Source organism: Cupressus sempervirens, chromosome 3, assembly GCF_028749045.1.
Source record: "Cupressus sempervirens isolate cs-2001-9-10 chromosome 3, ASM2874904v1, whole genome shotgun sequence".
NCBI classification, from domain to species: Eukaryota; Viridiplantae; Streptophyta; class Pinopsida; order Cupressales; family Cupressaceae; genus Cupressus; species Cupressus sempervirens.
Window position 1 is genome coordinate 769,547,303 of NC_143120.1, and position 16,688 is coordinate 769,563,990.

At 33.8% G+C, this 16,688-nt stretch overlaps 1 pseudogene; it reads left to right on the forward strand.

The window, feature by feature from the left end:
- The window catches only part of LOC149569067 (protein TOPLESS-RELATED PROTEIN 2-like), a 115,209-nt pseudogene extending 102,405 nt beyond the window's left edge, over nt 1-12,804 (forward strand).
- The last annotated feature ends 3,884 nt before the right edge of the window (nt 12,805-16,688 follow it).

Genomic DNA, 16,688 nt, shown 5'->3' on the forward strand with positions numbered 1-16,688 from the left:
CCAAGTTTTCACTTTACTACTATGGCAAAGCACGAGGTTTTTTTCACCTTGAAGGTCTTTAAAAACTCCTCTCAAACCATCATCACACTAGATCTTGTCTTTGTACTCCCCTATTTGAAATTGAACATGAACTTGTTCATTTACTATGACCTGCTGCTCCTTATTTAGCCATGAAACCTTATAAGGGTTAGGATGAGGCAACTTCTTCAATCCAAACTTCTCTACCATTTCTATTGAGGCTATATTATTAGTTGAATTGCAATCTACAATAACTTTGCAGACCTTACCTCTCACCTTGCAGAGATTTCTAAATAATGTCTTTCTTTGGGGAGATTCTTCCTCTATGACAGTCTTCAGTAGGGTTCTATTGAACGTTAGAGACTCTCCTCTCTCTAGATCAGCATTTCCTCTCACCCCTTGGTCACTTTTTGCATCCTCCTCTTGAGCCAAATGGACTTTCCTATTCCCTTCTTGGCTGCTACTGCCCATTTTCTTAGGAAGTGCTTGTATGTAGCAAGTGCAATATGTAGAGGTAGAGTCATGGAAGGTCAACTAAGTATTTGTTTCTTTTCATTTTTTATATTTCTTTATCTCTTTATCAATCTATCTCTTTATCTATACCTCTTTCTATCTCTCTTGCTTTAGTATTCATTTCTATATGTGTCTTCCTCTTACTACTCCATCTACAAGTTGCAAAAAAATAATCCTTCTTCCACCAACGAGTCATTCCATTCAAGAAAGACCATGTCTGACGATATCAACGCACAAAAAAAGGGAGACAATTGCTAGAATATGGTTTAACTTAAAAAGAAATGGTGATGGAAAATGTTATTGTCCTTGCAAAATTTGTAAGGGCTTAAAGACTCGAAGATATCTAATCAAAATAGCTGAGAAACATTGTAGGCAACATGGTCACATTGAAGGGATAAATGAATATCATCCATTGGTATGTATTTTAATAATTTATAAATTACATAAGACATGATTTGATGATGACATCATGGTCATGGTTAATAATAAGATCATCATTTTTATATAGGTCAACATCCCTGAGTTTCATGTTATGGACCATGACAATTCAGAGAATGTAGATTTCCAAATGAGGGAACATGGAGGTGTGAATATTGAAGTAGAAGGTAATGATACCATGGAAGAAGACCACAATGATGAAGATCACGATGATGATGATGATGATGATGATGTTGAAAAAGAGCTTGATGTACCTATACTTGAGAAGGCACACGAGTCCCTATATGAAGGTTCCAAATAACTCTTCTTGCCACTATATTGTTGTTGGTGAACTTGAAGGTTATGAATGGTTTATCCAATGTAGCAATGAAACGTATGTTAAGGTATGTCATCTTCTTTCATTATTTTACTCGTAGTTCCCTTACAATTAACATTGGGTTCGTGTAGTAATTAATATTCTTTAAATTAACAAATTATATTTTTGGTTGTAGGTTGATAGGTGAGTGTTTGTTACCACCATCAAACATTCTACCTCGCTCGTACCAAGAATTATCTGCCATCATGAAAGATATTAGAATGGAGTATCAAACAATACATACATGTCCGAACGATCATATTATATATCATAAATAGCATGAATTTGCAACACAATGCCTTATTTTTCATATTAGTAGATATCAATCAGATCGATTAACAAAAAAGGTGCCTCACAAGGTTCTTCAACATATTCCCATTATTCCACGTCTGCAACGATTATTTAGGTGCAATAGATTGGCACAATTTATGGATTACCATGCACACAATAGAAGTCAAGATGATATTATGTGAATGCCTGTAGATGGTTCTGCATTTAAGGAAATAGAGAAAAAATGGCCACACTTTAAAGAAGAACCTCATAATCTCAAGCTTTCATTGGCAGCAGACGGTGTCAATCCTTTTGGAGAGATGCGATCTACTTACTTGGTGTGGCCTGTTTTTGTTCTCAACAATAACATACCTCCTTGGTTGCCCATAAAGAGAGAGCACATAATGTTGACACTGATAGTTCTAGGTATTTTTTATTACCAATCCATCAAAATGGTCATAATAATTATGTAATGGTTTTGTTCATTCAACTAGGTAAGTACCAAGTTAAAGATATCAATGTATATATCGAACCCCTTATCAACGAGTTGATGCTGTTATGGAATGGGGTTACTATGTATGACATCTGTAGACCAATAGGACAAAGAAAATTTCAATTTTATGCAATGCTTGTATGGAAAATACATGATGACCTTGGGCTAACACATTTTTGTGGTATGTTCTCTTCTTAACACCTCTTTTTTGGTATGTTATAGTGACAACACAAAGTTAACATATTTAATCCAATTATACATGATCTTGTAGGTCTTCAAACAAAGGGAAAATTTTCATGTCCAATTTGTGGTCCAAAGACAAAATCTCGTCATTCAAAAAGTTTAAGAAAGCAAGTGTTCAATGAGAATAGACACTTTCTGCACATAAATTATAAGTACCGAATTATCGAAAAACATCTTTTCAATGGGAAAGAAGAGACTACATCAAAGCCACAAAGAATGACACCTCACCTATGGAAGTTGGCATACAATAAAATAAATTGTTAAGGTAATGTCATTCCATCTGATGGTTTTTATTTCAAATTTATGTTTTGATATTGTGTTTTGTTTACTGATGATGTAATTGATACTTGTGAAGGTCATCAAGGCATCAATGACCAACTTCCAAAAGGAATAAAAATTTATCCTACACAATTTACTAGGTTGTCATACTATGAGCAACTCCCAATTGTACATTTGTTTGATCCTATGCATATTGGAAAGAATGTAATAGAGACATTATGGAAAATCTTGGATGGAAGGCATGACAAAGACCAAATTGTCAAAACTTGTAGTGACATTGAAGAATCCAACCATGCAATGAAAAATGGCATTCGATCAAATAACAATGGAGACCAGATTGATACAAGTGCCCTTAGTTGGTTATTGTTAGAGCAGCAGAGCAATGCTATAAAAGAAGTCATAAAAAAAATACTATTTCCCATAGGATTTGCTGTGAACATAAACAATCTCATATCAAAGAAAAGTGAATTTGGGCTAGGGTTAAAAAAAAATGATTGGCATACATTTATTAAGGTAATTCATGTTATTTTGTAGTCACTATATATTTGTATACTGCATGTAGTTTTAATTCCATTCTTTTATTAAATATTGACAAGATCATTTTACAAATATTGCAGTGCGTTCTACCTCTATCTCTCCCACACCACTTCGTCAACAATGTCAAACAGGTTATATATGATCTTGGAAAACACATGAGGTGGTTTTCATCTAAAGAAATCAATAAAGAAGATATAAAATATTGGAAGAGAAAAATTCCTCTTCTTATGTGTGAAATGCAAAAGTGTCTACCTCCAAGTTTTTTCGATGCATAAGAACACTACCTCATACATCAAGTTGAGGAGATTGAATTGTGTGGACTTGTACCAACCAAGTCAATGTGGATGATTGAGAGGCACTTAAATTTTTTGAAAGGCTTGGTTCAACAGAGAGTACATCTTGAGGGTTTTATGGTGGAGAGATATATGGTATACTAGACCATGGTGTACATTAGTGAATATCTTCCTAAGTTTGTAGTAAAGATCCATGTAGATCATATTTGGGATCCCAACTCAATTAACAAATTCAAAGGGGAGTACTTGATGGGAAAAGGTAGATCAAGGAAAGTGAGAGGTAAATCTAAGATGTTATTGTAGTTAATTAATTCTTATAAATCTTCAATATAAGTTATTTATAATTGGTGTATTTTTTTTATACAAGCGGTCGAGAGTGGGATGCAATACATTTGTATATTGCGAACTATCTTGATTGGATGACGATATGGATTGAATGATGTCAACAAAATGGTTGCTCATTAACATGGGAAGGTGTTGCTTCATTGGTTACAAAAGCTCATCGTAATGGAGATTCCAATGTTATGTCGATGGTAGTTGATCTAGTAAAGGGTTTAAGAGGTGGAGAGGTACATAGAAGTTTATTAATGATCATAACTCGACGTATGTTTCATATCAACTCATGATGCAAATAATTTACACATGCTACAAAAGTTACAAGTCAAGCACCACAAAGCTATGTACTGTCATGGCCACAAATTTCACATAAAAAAGTTGGATGACACAAATAAAACTTGTGATTCTCGTATAATTGTAGTTTTTGAGGTCACCAATATATCATCTAGAAATGACATACATCCTCAAAAATCTCAAAATCAATACTATGGCATCTTGGATGATATAATTGAGTGTGAATTTAACTCCTTCAAAGTAGTTCTATTCGTCGTTAAATGGTATAGGTTACGACTAAATCAAAATGATCCATATAGAATGGTTATTCAACATGATAATGGATTTACAATGATTAATACAAAGTCATTTGAGCCAGTTGGAGATGAGTCCTATGTTCTTCCAAGCCAATGTGAGCAAGTGTTTTACTCAGAGGTTCCACATGAACAGGGTTGGTCATTTGTTGTTAGACATGATCCAAGAGGAAGGCCAATAAAGTATAATGTTATGGAAGAAGAAGATATTGAAGATGATGAAGAAGCAGATGATGAAGATCAAGATGATGGTGATGATGATGATGGTGATGATGATGATGATGATGGTGATGATGATGATGATGGTGATGGTGATGATGGCGATGATGATGGTGATGATGGCGATGATGGCGATGATGATGATGATGATGATGATGATGATGAGGATGATGAAGGAGAAGATAATCAATGACATAATTGAAATGATCAATGAAATGATTGACATGATTTAGTGCTTTCAATTGTACTGATTACATATTTATTGTGTTCAATTCTAATGATTACAACATATGTTATTTATAATTACCATGAATGTTTATATTGTGTCTAATTATCACCCTTTTTGTAAATAGGCAATCGACTACAGACATTGTCACCCCTTCTGTTGACGATCTTGCATTCCATATATAAGGTAAATTTGTTCATGTTTACAATGTTGCATATTTTTCATGTTGTCTTCTAAGTTATTTGTAGCATACACGTATCATGTAATTTTTAGCTAACTTAAGATAAATGATTAACATATGCAAGAAATTTGATTACATATTTATTGTGTTCAATTCTAATGATTACAACATATGTTATTTATAATTACCAATGTTTATATTGTGTCTGATTATCACCCTTTTTACAAATAGGCAATTGACTACATACATCATCACCCCTTCTGTTGACGATCTTACATTCCATATATAAGGTAAATTTGTTCATGTTTACAATGTTGCATATTGTTCATGTTGTCTTCTAAGTTATTTGTAGCATATGTGTATCATGTAATTTTTAGCTAACTTAAGATAAATGATTAACATATGCAAAAAATTTGACCCCTATGGCATGGATCGTGCACAGTGACATGGATCAGTAGGTATAAGTCAATAAATAGACATAATTTTCTTATATTCTTCTTGTTTATCATTGAGCATGTATGTATAAATAGACATATTATATAATCATATAATGTATATATAGACAAAGAAGGTCCGTATATAAATATAATTGTATAATCACTTTCAACTTACTATGTTTTATATCTCTCATGTATAGACAAAGAAGAACTGCACGTAAGAGTCATGACTTGATTATTCTATATATATTATTTAAATATTATCAAATTTTCATTTGATGGCTTGCAGGACCCACCAAATAGGTACTTGTTAGATCTATCTACATCAAATGAGGGAAATGAGGAAATGGTAGATGAAAGCTCTACATGTAGTATGACTAAAATAGGGAGATCAACTAGAGGTCAAAACATTAGAATTTTTTTTTGATAAACACATGCAATTTTTCCTTGCTAATGGGGGGTCATGTTTTTATGATGATGAGACCAAAGGCGACATCAAGGTGCCCTTTCGGTACACACACATTAAGAAAGAATGGGTACCCAATGAGCTACCTCCAATTAACATCGATTTTTGTGTTAATGAGAGGATATATCACATTGCTCCATCCTCATTACATGGTTTGGGCCTATTTTCTATGGATGGGATAAAGGTATGTTACAACAAAGTTATCAAATTGTTCAAGTATGTCGGTCCATGTTACAATTACAATGATTGGATGTGGATTGTTTGATATAAAAAAAGTATGCGCAGGTATGCACTATCAGCTAATTATATACAATGGAAAGAAAATGATCAAAGTAAAAGATTTGCTATGTACATTGATGGGAGACCAAAAGCAACAGGTAATATTGCAGGTTTTATAAATAGTACACAACCTTCCTCAACTAGTAAGCAACCCAATTGTATATTTGAGGCGTGTGAGGGGAATGAAGTTTTTGTTTGTGCAATAAAATCAATGAGTGTAGAGGAAGAACTGCTAATAGATTACCATTTAAATAGCATAGATACAAACAAAGTTACTATCATGAGAGTTGTAAGTACTATATACCATTTTGTTAATAAGTTTTTTTTTTGCTGTCTATTGCTTTTAGTTAGCTGAAGTTTTTATGTTTAATCTTTGTGATAGGACGATATGGATCCCAGACATCATAGAGGCCACGAGGATGCTACTCCCACCCATTCTTTAGCAAGGGTAAACCTTATTGAAATTGTACAAATTAGATAGTTGAAAAATCTTATATTATTACGTTATTTTATTTTCTATTTTTGAGTTTTTATGATAGTTTTACTGATATTCCTCTCACAATTTGGTGTTCAGGATAAGGGAAAAGCACCTACAGTAAGTATAGAGCCAATAGCTACCCCTTCCGATGATGATATTGTAGAAACACCTAATGTAACAATTATGTTGAAGAAAAAATAAAAAAATAAATTTAGAAATAATGAGAATTTTGGATGAAGCAAATATTCTATCCAAGGAGATGATGAAGAGGCTGTTTGATTTGAGAGCGCAAGCTCATCATTATGAAGTAAGCAATAATGAATCTTTAGTTATAACAAAAGTTCAATAAAGATTTATATTTTATAATCTTTTATGTTGTGAAGTAAAATATGTAATATGTGTTCTTGTTACAGGATTTTTTGGCAACTGATCTAAAACCTGGTCAAGAACAACGCGGTGAGGCCGGTACTAGCATAGCTCCGACTGCCACTGGTAAAATAATCTTTTAGTTGACAAGTTACAAGGAATTTTTTATTTCGAACATTCAAAAACTTCTTAAGTTAACTCTTACTTTTATTATTTCAGAATGTCTTTGCTAACAATGTATTGTTCAGGTCATCAAGTACAAGAGACTCCTAGGAGGTTGACAAACATCCATATGAGATTGTCGACTACAATGTCAGCAACAAGGAGATGTCCAACTAGTAAATCCTTGTTATGCTATATTTGGTTTTGTGTTAATTATGAGTAGATAATTTGTACTTTTATCTTGGGTGCATCACATAGTGGATTATTTTTTTAGTGGTAGAAGATGCACCGTCTGCTACACCAGATACAGATCATAGTGCATGTATTGGTGATAATTCACCATCATTTCCTGGAGCTACCTGTGTTTCTAGCACAGGAGCTATGCAGATGTCATTGTTGATTGACAATGATGAATCGATGCCTTTAAAATATCCTAAGATTCTAGGTACTTTAAATAATTATTTTTTATATTGTAATATGCATTTACCTATTCATAAGAAGCTTTGGATTGATTATCCCATGAATTTTTTTTGCAGGAAACGATACATTTTATAAGAAGCTTTATGACCTCACACTACAAACATTTGGGTCCACCATACGTACTAGGTGGAACGTCATAAGTGAACTAATTTTATCCCACTATTTTTTTTTCCATATCATTAATTGGTGCAACATTTTTCCTTTCATTCGGGTCTTTTCTTTTACTAGCTATATCTAACAATTTTGTGTTTTTGCTTAAAAGGTGGAACTTCCTAGATAAAAAATTAAAAGATCAACTTATCAAAGATTTAGAGCATGAGTTTGGTATTAATATTTTTTATCATAAGAAAATGTTACCAAAAGCTTGCAAACATCTTAAGGTTGTAAGGGACTCATATAGAAAGAGTCTCATTTTAAACTCGAAGTACGAGCATCCTCCCTTTATTACAATGAGAGAATGGAATGAGTTCATTTTGGATGCAAAGGAGAAAGGGTTGGTTGAAGACAAATTACACCAGCAAATGCGAGAAGGTATCCAATAGTATTAACTACTAGTACATTAATGTAATAATGCACTAATTAGTATTGATCTTTATATCTATATCATCTAACATATTTCAAACTTTTCATAGGTTGCAGGACACAACAAAGGCATCAAAGGCCAGGCTGGAAAAGGTTGGGCAACACAAACTTGGCTCTGGGGATATTCTAAAATCAAAGCATGAGTTGTAAGTAGCAATAAATGAATTATAGAGAAAAAATATTTATAAAATGCAAATAATTTTTTTAATTAATTAAAAAATGTAGGGTGCTGATTTTAATCTGGAGGCCATAGAAGAACACAAAAGGATTGCCTTCAAGCAAGGCTATGCAACCGTGGCTGAATGCCTACGACAAGCTTCCATTTCTCCAACCAAACAATCTCCTACATCATGTGCACAGGTAAGTATGCCAAAATATATATTAGAAATTGAATACTTGAGCAACAATCTATTTGATAATAATGTGCATGACATTGCAATGCAGCCTATTAATTGTGACACAAATCATACACCGCATCATGAAGCCCTTGATGTGCATCGTACTATCTATGGAGGTGCTCATTTTCTATTTAAAACTAATTATGTAATTATTAATACAATTAAAAATCTTTAATTGAACTTGGTGTAACCTTTTTGTGTACATTTTAGAGGATATAGAATCATGTCATGCTGAACAAGTTTCGGAGGATGTTCAGACTAATTAGTAGGTAGATCATGTCGTACATTCAGGTAAAGAAAATCTATGTTTGTTTTTAAAATTTTTTTTTTGATTTATAGTTCTTTTACTTAAATAAAAACTCGTAATTCACTAATATAAAATGGTGTAAATTTAACTCATGAAGTACTTGTTATTCCCATTTGGTGCAACAACCTCATGTTCCTGAAGAGATGAGGAGGAGACATGCATTGCAATTAGAACCAGCAGAGGAGGGGGATGATGAGGACATTGATATTCCTCTTAGAAATTTCATTAAAAAAACAACAACAAGAAAGCCAAAAAGAAATGATTGTTGTGTGTTAATGACTTATTCATGAATGTTGCATGTTTATGAATTTTATGTTAATGAATTATTCATGAATGACTTACACATGAATGTTGTGTGTTAATGAATTTTATGTGTTAATCAATGTTATCATGTGATTATAATGATTGAATGTTATATTTAAAAAATGAATGAATGAATGAATGTTATTAAATGTTAATGGGGAATTTAGAGTGATGTTAGGGGGGGCAAATGAGCTTCCACCTTCATGTGGTTGGCCTTATTTAGTAGAGAATATTAAACTGTTCTCAAAACCAAGTGAAGCTCAAACTTTATAGATAAGCTTATAGTTAATAGTGACAACCAATTAGCAAGTCCAAATGAAGTTCTTCATTATAGGTACCTTTTTATTTTTTAAAGCACAATGTCATGTTTTAATATTGTGTAGTTTTTTTCTTAGGTCAAAGTATTCTTTTACTATAAGAACATAATTTATGACCATTTTAGTAACTATTCTAACATCACTTTATGACAAATCTTGTTTTGGCAAAGATGGCGCTAAGTGGTGCTGTTTATTCCTTGGGAGATTGGATTGCATAGGTATGTATCTCAAAATTATTTGCATGTGGTAGAAATACATACTTAAAACCATTTCATTCTACATTTAAAAACATTGATGACACTCTAGACAGAAAATAATGCTCATGCTGTTAACTTGACAATGCTATGAAGGAAAACCAAATTTTGAATTTGAATGAACTCAGATGTTCAGATCTATTCTCCTTGGATTTATTCGTCATGGTTCTTTGTCTCGTTATTACTATCATCCTGGTGAGGTAACACCTTTTCCTTCTTTCTTAGTCTCTTACAATTCATACTTGTTTAATTTGAATAATTTTTTAGTTCCTTGCAAAAAGGGTATGACAAACAAATATGGTTATATAAGCTCTGTTTACTTTACTTGAACTTGATGTTATGATTTATCATTTGACATTTTATTATTTGGATGTTGAACTTGAAGCATATGATGATGCGATGGTATGATCATGATGCTATGATTATAAGTTTATGGTGTTTTTTTTGTTTATATGATATTATGTGATATTCTAATCTAGATTCATACTTATAGCCTATATGCATTCATAATGTTTCTCCAAATCATCCCTTTTTTGTTGCATCTTTTCTATCAATTTTTCTGCCATCTTCTATTGAGAGTATGGAGATAAGTAAGATGAAGGTTCATGAACTTCTAGAGCTTACTTTATCCTATGGACCTTGTGTGAGTAGACATGAAAAATTTGAAGAAGGATTTAGATGAGCTATACTCTAAACCGATGCCAATTTGAAGTAGATATTTGGTTATGATATCATGACAACCAAAACTCCTTGGTGCAGGCACTGTTGTCACTATACCACTCTGGAATAGGTAGAGATATTGCTAACACACCTTTTGGACCATAGTTGACATCAATGAAAAGTTTGACATTAATGGCAACCCAACATACATATTTGCATCAATATCCCCCTTTGACATTTATGACAACTCTTGTGGACTCTTCACAATGTCATATATTCCCCCCCTTGACATCAAGGACAAAGGGTGTCCTCTAAAACACTATATGGAATTTGTGTTACCATACATTACTCCCTATAATATGAAAAGTCATATCTATAATTAGACCCACATATCCTTCTTTGCAATTCATGACTTTAATATTTACATTAGCTTCCCCTATCTCTATCGATTCCCCGTTAGGGAATGCACCAAAAATGAATGCAATAGAAATCAAAACTATATTCCTCATTTGCCAATGTATATACAGATCTAAAAATGTCTTACAACCAAAGTTGGGTCTTATATGTCAAGTAATATGCCATTATATTGTATCTTCAACAATCCAAAAGTAGATTCCCATGAGGAAGCACCTATTATTTTATACAGGTTACAAGACTGATATATACCAATTTTGGTGTTGCTCTTTTAGCATTTGCATCAAATGCACTCTACAAACTATGTAAATGGTCACGAAATGAGTGAAATCCATTTGGAAAGGTGATTCTCTTAATTTGGAAAGAATTTCTGTGTGCTTCTTAGAAAATTGTCTTTTAAGTGACTAAGACAGTGATCTTTTGTACAGTCTACTACCAATCTTCAACCACAAATCTGGTAGCCAGCTAGTGGGATTGTGATGACTAATGATATTGATGCTATGAATCTAGAAGTTGATGCTTGCATAGCTTTGTCTAAGAATGATTCCTATGTAATGTTTTCCTTTGGTGGAAAGGTCTCCTTGTTCAATATGATGACATTCAAGGTGCATCTTTTGAAAATATGTTCCTCTTCAACATGACTGCTGAGCTGGTCAATTTAGAAGTTATATTCTTACTTGGGTTCCTTATCAAGTTTTTTGTTTCCTTTTTTCAACCAAATTTTTGAGAAAATATTCTGTGGGATGCTTGCTAATGAGTGTTTATAGCAGGTTATGACTACCTTCATGGAACCTCCTCCGGCAACTACTTTTCTAGCTTTTCACCCTTAGGATAATAACATCATTGCAATTGGGATGGAAGATTCAACAATCTAGATATACAATGTCCGAGTAGATGAGGTGTGATCAATGAGTCTCTTTCTTGCTCACTCATTTAGTGCATCATTAAAAATGGTGACTTCTAACTTGTGTCTTTTCAAAAACTTTTTAAAACTAACTAGGTAAAAATGAAGCTTAAAGGCCACCAAAGGAAAATTACAGGCTTGGCATTTCCACACACTTTGAATGTATTGGTATCTTTTGGGGCCGATGCCCAGGTTTGTCTTCTTTTTGTATATTCATTGCCATCTCATTTTTTACATTCACATGTTTATAGATTCAAATTAGTAAATGTTTGGCCAATGTTCTAGCAGCTTTATTTTTGGAGCATTGATAGATGGGAGAAGCGATAGTCAAAATTTTTACAAGTGCAGATATGAAGATCATCACCACTGGTTGGAGATACAAGAGTACAGTTTCATAATGATCAAGTTCACTTGTTGGTTGTTCATGAGAGCCAACTTGCTATTTATGATGCTTCTAAGTTTGACCGTTTGCATTATGTAAGTCTTTGTTAGCAATTTAGAATTCAAATTTAGTAAGTAATAATAATATAAACTACCTTCTCTATATGAGTGTAAATTGATATCACATTTGTTTGTACTATAGTGGATACCTCATGATTCTCTATTTGCTCCCATTTCAAGTGTGGTATATTCATGCGATAGCCTTCTGGTAGTTGTAGGCTACTATGATGGTGCCGTTGGATATTTGATGCAGAGAGCTTGAGGCCACACCATCATATTGCACCTTTTGCATATTTAGCTTCAGGGATGAATAGGTAAGTTGGCCCAGGGAGGCAAAAGTTATGTTATGTATGGATAAATGGATCCCCAAGTATTTTATGATTTAACTCAAAATGTATCCTTTGATTATTCATGCAGTGTCTATCCTCTAGTAATTGCATCACATCCATCTAACTCAAATCAGTTTGCTCTTGGAATGATTGACGAAGGAGTTTATGTCATTGAGCCTTCAGAATTAGAAGGAAAGTGGTGTGTGGGACCTCCTCCAGATAATGGTACCGTTGGATAAAATCCAACATTAAGCAATCAAGGTTCAAAACTAGCTCCAAGGTAGTTCATCATATTAGAACATAGAAAATAGCACCGTGTACTACCTTTTTATATTTATCACTTACCTAACTGCAACTCCACAATCGATATTGATAGCCTCTTGCCCTCATCATGCTCCTTTTGATATATCAGTCTTGTAACTTGTATATATATCTTCAAGAGCATGGTGCTTCTTTGTGCATAAGTTTGAGCTTTTAGAGAAAATCATTCACTTATGAACATTCAATCAAAGATGATGTATATTGAGGATATGGCTTTTCTAGCTATTAAGTGGAAGTTTCACATTTTTTGAACATTCAAATAACTTTACTTTTATTGATGCAGCTGAACTATGAGTGCCTTTTGTGTTCTTGACAAATGGTAAGCCTTCAACTTTTGTGAAGCCATTATGGATGCAAATGAACTACAATTGGTGAGGTGTCAATTTTAAGGCAATTTTTGTTCTATAGTATAGTTCAATTGCTAGAAATATTTCATCTAAAGGTGTCAATTGATAGATTGTTAACTTTTCATGTCATTTTCTACTTTGGTTGGGTAGTTCTCCTTGCATTTGTAAATCTTGCTGCAGTCTTTAGCCTAATGATGGCTTGGTATTACATCCAGGGTGATAACATAGTTGAGTTAAAACTTTGCATTAAAGAAAACATCAAGGGATAATATTTAGATTGTGGATATTTGTAAATTATGTTGGTTTTAGACATAGTTAGATCCTAAGTAGCTTCCCTCTACAATTTGAAAAAATGTCATACTATTTTGTTTTGTTTTGTTATGAAAGTGACAAATCAAAACACTATCAGTTTTTGGCAAGTTTGTTGGAGACAAGACATAAGAAATTGTGATTCCAAGCAGAACATCTTATCACATTTGAGTTTTGGACTATGCATAACACTTATGGTACAAAAGTCTCTAATTCCCTGAAACATTTTCATTCATGAATGAGGCCAAGGTTGAAAAAGTTGAGACTAGGCTAGCCAAGATCTTCCACAAATCTGCCTTAAGCTGATCCTTTAAAAAATGCTTCTTGAGCTTCTAGCTCCTTAGCAGTCTTTGTTATCCATATGTATGGCATTGTTTTTCTTTGATTCTATCCACAAAGTTACTATGTTCCAAATTTTGTGGTAGGAAAGAGCTAATAGGCTCAGTGATTGATTGCATTTTAATATTATGTCCTAGATGCTCTTGCCAAGGAATTGATCAACAAGCAGCCAAATAAGGGGTTATAGTTATATATGCACTCTAATGATGATGTGATTGGGACTGTAAGTTTTTTTGTCACATTTATCTATTTGAAAAATAGAGATTAGTTAGTGTTATTGGCTTTCATTCTAGATAAATAATTCTTTCCTAATTTTATTTTTCCCTGCAATCTAAGCAATGGTGTCTCAAGAACCAAAATTTAGATGGGCTGTGCCAATTATTGCAAAGGCTTTTCTCTCATAGGAGCCTTCTAAACTGCATAAAATTTGATTCTAAAGCATTATTGCTCAATGGAGACTCAGGATATCATGCACATTTCTTCCTCCTTCCCATTGTTTTCTATGAAATAAATCATGTGATGAATGAAACAATGGTGTGGAGGTAGAAATGTGCATGATACTTTGAGTCTCATGCACCGAGAAATTATGCTTTAGAATCAAATTTTATGTAGTTTAGAAGGCTCCTATGAGAGCAAAGCTTTTAAAATAATTGGTACAACCCATCTAAATTTCTACCAAGCATTGGTCTCAATTTCAACAACCATGTCTTCCCTTTGCCATTGAATGTATGATACCACCATAGAAAATTAAGCGGTCTTGGTCGCAATTTCGACGACGATTGGTCGATTTTGCTGTCCATGGTATGGAACCACCATAGAAGATTGAAGGGATCTTGGTCACAATTTCGATGATGGTTGGTCATTTTTGCCATCAAAAGTTTGGCTTCACCATCAAAAAAGTCAAGGGATGTTTGTTGAAATTTTGACCAGCGATGGACACAAATGAGGAAACAAGAGTTCAGGTTGGACTAAGGAAATTGACAAACCTCTCATCAGTAAGTCGACCTTTTTAAAGTCAAAATTTTGACACATAATGATTGTGACAAAAAATCAACTAAAAAGGATTGACGGAAGGTTTAGTCATCTATTCGACCAACTCTGGTCAAAATTACGTCCTTTTCTCATCAAAATTTAGGCCTAAATTTATTAGTGTATTGATCTTCAAGATTAAATGGTTAAACCATACCTTCCCCCAGTCATTAGGTTCGAATGTTTTTTTGAACATTAGTTTATAAGAAGAATTAACTAAGAACTCCCCTGTCGAGGTTACCTTCCATATGAACTCATCATTCCGATCTCTTCCCAGGATTCTATACTCTTCTAGCATAGAATTCAGTTCATCAACCAACTCCCCTCCAACTATTGCATTTTGATGCAGCTCTGCCTTTTTCCACTTCCTCTCTAGGCTAATAAAATTAGCCACCATTCCTCCCCCTTGATCCTGAATTTGATTCTGAAGAACCCCAAACTTTGTTTTGATTAATGGCTTATCCATAAGCCATGAGTCATCCTAGAAATTAATCTAATTACCATTCCCCACCAGCCACTTAACACCCTCCTTCATAATGGTTCTATTCTTCACAATATTTCCCCAAATCTTAGATCCCATAGGGAGATCATTTCTCCAAGTGCAGTGTGAGAACTTCAAATTTCCAAGGTACTTAGCTTGCATAATGTTACACCAGTTAGATTCTTCCTTCATCAGATTTCACCCCATCTTGGTGAGGAGCACATTATTCAAATCAATTATCTTTTTTACTCCCAATCCTCCTCTACTCTTAGGTTTACAAATTGTTTCCCAACTAACCAAACTTAGTACGACCTTCTCGCTTCCTCCAAATCAAAGGAAGTTATGTTTTATTTTCTCCAATTTATTAGCCATACAATGAGTAATTTTAACAATGATAGGAAGTACACCAGTAATCCCTGGAGGGAGGAAATCACCAGTTGTAGCTTGCCCACACTACTCAAAGTTTTCCCTTTCCACCCAATCAACTTTTTCTCCATCCTCTCTAGGATGCCATTCCAAAAGTTGTTACTTACATCTTTCACAGTTAATGGGAGGCCCAAATAAGTATCAGGTAACTCATCAATATTGCATCCTAAGATATTAACAATCCTTCATTGTAAATCAGGGGGGGTGTTAAAGAAGAACACTTTACTTTTTTCAAAATTAATCTTTTGTCCCACATTCACCGCATATATCTCCAGCACCGAGTTCTAGGTTCTGGCTTCACTCACTGAGGACTCCCCACTTAGGAAGATGTCATCCACACAATACTTATCACTTTAGGAGGAAGCATGGAAGTAGGTTTAATGCCTTTAATTGTCCCTCCATCCAACTTTCTCAAAAATGCCCTCCGCAGGACTTCAACAACCATGATGAATAGGTAGGGAGAGATAGGGTCACCTTGCCTAAGATCCCTCTCCCCACCAAAATTCCCCCAAGATGACCCATTCACCATCACCGAATAGTTAATAGTTTCCACTATTGGTTTCACCATTCTAATAATTTTTTGACTAAAGCCAATCTTAGCCATAACTTTATACAAGAAAATCTAATTATTCCTATCACAAGCTTTAGAGATGTCGAGTTTCAAAGCCATACCCAAATTTCCACTCTTCTCCATTGAGTACAAAACTTCACGTGTCATTATGGTAGCATCCAGAATTTGGTGTCCTAGAATAAACTTACTATGGGTTTTCCCAATGAACTTATGCAGCAGTAGTTTTAATTTATTCACTAGAATTTTTGAGAAAATCTTATAAGTAGTGTTACATAGACTGATCAGCCTAAAGTTGGAGAG